At 51.4% G+C, this 4971-nt stretch overlaps 1 protein-coding gene and 1 long non-coding RNA gene across 2 annotated transcripts in view; both read right to left on the reverse strand.

Annotated features, from left to right (window-relative positions):
- LOC116702410 (uncharacterized) overlaps nucleotides 1-4971 on the reverse strand; it is a 295446-nt gene that overhangs the window by 147576 nt on the left and 142899 nt on the right. The window lies entirely within an intron of this gene.
- adamts17 (ADAM metallopeptidase with thrombospondin type 1 motif, 17) overlaps nucleotides 1-4971 on the reverse strand; it is a 116652-nt gene that overhangs the window by 27031 nt on the left and 84650 nt on the right.

The following is a 4971-nucleotide window of genomic DNA, read 5'->3' on the forward strand; positions in this document are numbered from 1 at the left end:
AGGGAGACGCCAGCCACCCTCCTGAGGAACCCATTTCGGCCGCTTGTACCCTTGATCTCGTTCTTTCGGTCATGACCCAGCCTTCATGACCATAGGTGAGGGTAGGAACGAAAATTGCCCGGTAGATCGAGAGCTTTGCATTCTGGCTCAGCTCTCTTTTCGTCACAACGGTGCGATAAACAGAATGTAATACCGCACCAGCTGCTCCGATTCTCCGACCAATCTCACGCTCCATGGTCCCCTCACTCGCGAACAAGACCCCAAGGTACTTAAACTCCTTCACTTGAGGTAAGGACTCCATCCCTACCCGGAGAGAGCACTCCATCGGTTTCCTGCTGAGAACCATGGCCTCAGATTTAGAGGTGCTGATCCTCATCCCAGCCGCTTCACACTCGGCTGCGAACCGATCCAGTGAGTGCTGAAGGTCACAGGCCGATGATGCCATCAGGACCACATCATCTGCAAAAAGCAGCGATGGGATCCCGAGCCCACCGAACTGCAACCCCTCCCCGCCCCGACTACGCCTCGATATCCTGTCCATATATATTACAAACAGGATTGGTGACAAAGGCAGCCCTGGCGGAGGCCAACCCTCACCTGGAACGAGTCCGACTTACTGCCGAGAACCCGGACACAGCTCTCGCTTTGGTCATACAGAGATTGGATGGCCCTAAGAAGGGACCCCCTCACCCCATATTCCCGCAGCACCTCCCACAATTTCTCCCGGGGACCCGGTCATACGCCTTCTCCAGATCCACAAAAAACCATGTAGACTGGTTGGGCATACTCCCAGCCCCTCCAGGATCCTTGCGAGAGTAAAGATCTGATCCGTTGTTCCACGGCCAGGACGGAATCCGCATTGTTCCTCTTCAATCCGAGGTTCGACTATCGGCCGAACCCTCCTTTCCAGCACCTTGGAGTAGACTTTACCAGGGAGGCTGAGAAGTGTGATACCCCTGTAGTTGGCACACACCCTCTGGTCCCCCTTTTTGAAGAGGGGAACCACCACCCCGGTCTGCCACTCCTTAGGCACCGTCCCAGACATCCACGCAATGTTGAAGAGGCGTGTCAACCAAGACAGCCCCTCCACACCCAGAGCTTTCAGCATTTCTGGACGGATCTCATCATTCCTGGGGCTTTGCCGCTGTGGAGTTGTTTGACTACCACAGCGACTTCCGCCAGGGAAATTGACGACAATCCCCCATCATCCTCCAGCTCTGCCTCCACCACAGAGGGCGTGTCAGCTGGATTTAGGAGTTCCTCAAAGTGCTCCTTCCACCGCTCTATTACCTCCCCATTTGAGGTCAACAAAGTCCCATCCTTACTGTATACAGCTTGGATGATCCCTCGCTTCCCCTCCTGAGGTGGCGAACGGTTTTCCAGAAGCACCTTGGTGCCGACCGAAAGTCCTTCTCCATGTCTTCTCCGAACTTCTCCCACACCCGCTGCTTTGCCTCTGTCACGGCAGAGGCTGCAGCCCTTCGGGCCCGTCGGTACCCTGCAACTGCCTCCGGAGTCCTCCGGGATAACATATCCCGGAAAGACTCCTTCTTCAGTCGGACGGCTTCCCTGACCACCGTGTCCACCAGGGTGTTCGTGGGTTACCGCCCCTTGAGGCACCTAAGACCCTAAGACCACAGCTCGCTGCCGCAGCTTTAGCAATGGAAACTTTGAACATTGTCCACTCAGGTTCAATGCCCCAGCCTCCACAGGGATGCACGAAAAGCTCCGCCGGAGGTGCGAGTTGAAAGCCCGTCGGACAGGGGCTCTTCCAGACGTTCCCAGTTTACCCGCACTACACGTTTGGGCTTACCATGTCTGTCCAGAGTCTTCCCCCACCCCCTGACCCAACTCACCACCAGATGGTGATCAGTTGACAGCTCTGCCCCTCTCTTCACCCGAGTGTCCAAAACATACGGCCTCAGATCAGATGAAACGATTATAAAATCGATCATTGACCTTTGGCCTAGGGTGCTCTGGTACCACGTACACTTATGAACATCCCTATGTTCGAACATGGTGTTTGTGATGGACAATCCATGACTAGCACAGAAGTCCAACAACAGACAACCGCTCTGGTTTAGATCAGGGAGGCCGTTCCTCCCAATCACGCCTCTCCAAGTATCTCCATCATTGCCCACGTGTGCGTTGAAGTCCCCCAGGAGAACAATGGAGTCCCCTACTGGAGCCCCATACAGGACTCCATTCAAGGTCTCCAAGAAGGCCGAATACTCCGAACTCTTGTTTGGTGCATACGCACAAACAACAGTCAGAGTTTTCCCCCCCAACACCCGCAGGCGTAGGGAGGCGACCCTCTCGTCCACCGGGGTAAACTCCAACGCAGCGGCGCTCAGCCGGGGGCTTGTGAGTATCCCCACACCCGCCCGGCGCCTCACACCCTGGGCAACTCCAGAGTAGGAGAGAGTCCAACCCCTATCCAGGAGTACGGTTCCAGAACCGAGACTGTGCGTAGAGGTAAGCCCCACCAGATCTAACTGATAGCGCTCCACCTCCCGCACAAGTTCCGGCTGCTTCCCCCACAGAGAGGTGACATTCCACGTCCCCAGAGCCAGCCTCTGCTGCCCGGGTCTGGTCCGTCGAAGCCCCTGACCTTCGCCGCCACCCATGTGGCAGCGCACCCGACCCCTTTGGATCCTCCCACAGGTGGTGGGCCCATGGGCTGGAAGGAGAAGTGCCACGTTGCTTCTTCGGGCTGTGCCCGACCGGGCTCCGTGGCAAACCCGGCCACCAGGCGCTCGCTCACGAGCCCACCGTCTGGGCCTGGCTCCAGACGGGGGCCCGGGCTTCCACCGGGCAGGGTCCCTCTATCCCTTCCTTGATATTCCATAAGAGTTTTTGAACCATTCTTTGTCTGGCCCCTCCCCTGAGACCTCTTTGCCATGGGAGACCCTACCAGGAGCACAAAGCTCCAGACAACACAGCCCTCAGGTTCATAGGGACACACAAACCTCTCCACCACGATAAGGTGATGGTTCCCGGAGTCTACAAACTGAAGTTAGTTGCCTTTAATAACTTCTTCTGTGTTTTTTGCCGTGGCCGCCGCAATAGCAGAATTACCAGCAGAAACACTTGTACAAATACAGGTTTGCCTCTCATGCTTAACAATATACAGCTGTGTTAATTTTAATTAAAACTGTGGACAAATGTCACAAGTGTGGACGCTGTCGCCGCTCTGTCTCTGTTGCTGGGGAGCCTGTGGGAGTTAATGGGGGCGGGGCTGCGTGGAGAGTAAGAAGAGAGACCCAAACACAGGCACAACTTTACAGAAGAAATGGGTCATGCAACGCAAAATCAAACCATATTGATATAAACAACATTGCTTCGTTTGTGGAGGCAGCGGATGCGACCTAGAGGAAAAATGTTAGTCGCACTCAAGAGCCCTGTGAGCTAACAGACGCTAACTAGCACCCTAGAGCCCTGTGAGCTAACAGACGCTAACTAGCACCCTAGAGCCCTGTGAGCTAACAGACGCTAACTAGCACCCTAGAGCCCTGTGAGCTAACAGACGCTAACTAGCACCCTAGAGCCCTGTGAGCTAACAGACGCTAACTAGCACCCTAGAGCCCTGTGAGCTAACAGACGCTAACTAGCACCCTAGAGCCCTGTGAGGTAACAGACACTAACTAGCACCTTATAGCACTGTGAGCTAACAGACACTAACTAGCACTGGACACAGTTGTCTGAAAAACAACACAGACGGGACAAAATGTTGCGTTTACTGGTAAACTGGTAAACGTATTACCGACTGCTATCTGTTGAATTTTCCTCCCGTTACTCTGTCCTCTGTGACTGTCTACATCTAGAAACTAAGCTGCGGGGTGCAGGGAACTACTCTGACTGGCGCGGTAGATTATCTTTGGAAAAAAACTTGCAGTGTTCTATGAATGGAATGACGCATTTCATAAAATTTAATTTTTTTTTTTTAAATCGCTTGATTACGCAGATTTGATTGTGGTAAGCCAAAATTGTGATCGTGATTAAAATTTAATTAATTGTGCAGCCCTAGCAGAAACTGACATTTTATGCTCCTGCGTCTTTAAACTACAAATCAACAGAAGCCTCCTGATACGATATCACAATACTTATGCCATGATACAATATTATTACGATTTTAAACATATTGCAATATTCTGCGGATAATTGCAATTTATAACCTTTTTTCCAACTTCTAATTTTTTCAATTTTATTGCTGCAAAATGGGATTGTCAAGCAGACAAACTGACAAACACATATATAATAAAAGATCGATACTGGTGCCTGTGTACTGATACATTATTGCCACTGAAAATATTGCAATGCTATGCTGTATTGATTTTTTACCCCACCCCTAGGAGAGAAGTAAAATCATGTGAACATTGTCAACAACCAATGGGTGCACTCCCTCCAGCACCAAACAGGAAGTAGCAAACCGGCTAGATGGTAAATATGGCAGGGAAACTGTGTTGACTCTGTTGGACTGTGGAAAAGGAGAGAAACTAAAGAAAGCATTAAACAAGAGAGCGTTCTGACGTGTACTCCCATCTGTAGCACAGGGGCAGCTGTGGCCAGAAGCTGCTGCTGCTTCTGCTCCATTGTTCCATTGAATTTCCGCCAAGAGTTTGGCGATTTTTTAGTGCAGTCCCATGTCGAAGTTCCTTTGAGTAAGACACTGAACCCTGAGTTGCCCCCGATGCTGCGCCATCGGAGTGTAAATGTGTGTGTTTATCTGATGAGCAGGTGGCACCTTGTACGGCCACAGTGTATGACTGTGTGTGAATGGTTCTTGTACTACGTAGAAGCGCTTTGAGTAGTTGTTGGTAGACTAGAAAAGCGCTATATAAGAACAGTCCATTAACATGTACGAATCAGCAGTGAACGGCAAAGACATTTGATGGAAAGTCAATATAAGCTGCATACTCAGCACAGACACAGAGCATACAAGTTGGATACTACTGTAAAACACACACTCAC

Source organism: Etheostoma spectabile, chromosome 15, assembly GCF_008692095.1.
Source record: "Etheostoma spectabile isolate EspeVRDwgs_2016 chromosome 15, UIUC_Espe_1.0, whole genome shotgun sequence".
Taxonomy (NCBI): Eukaryota; Metazoa; Chordata; class Actinopteri; order Perciformes; family Percidae; genus Etheostoma; species Etheostoma spectabile.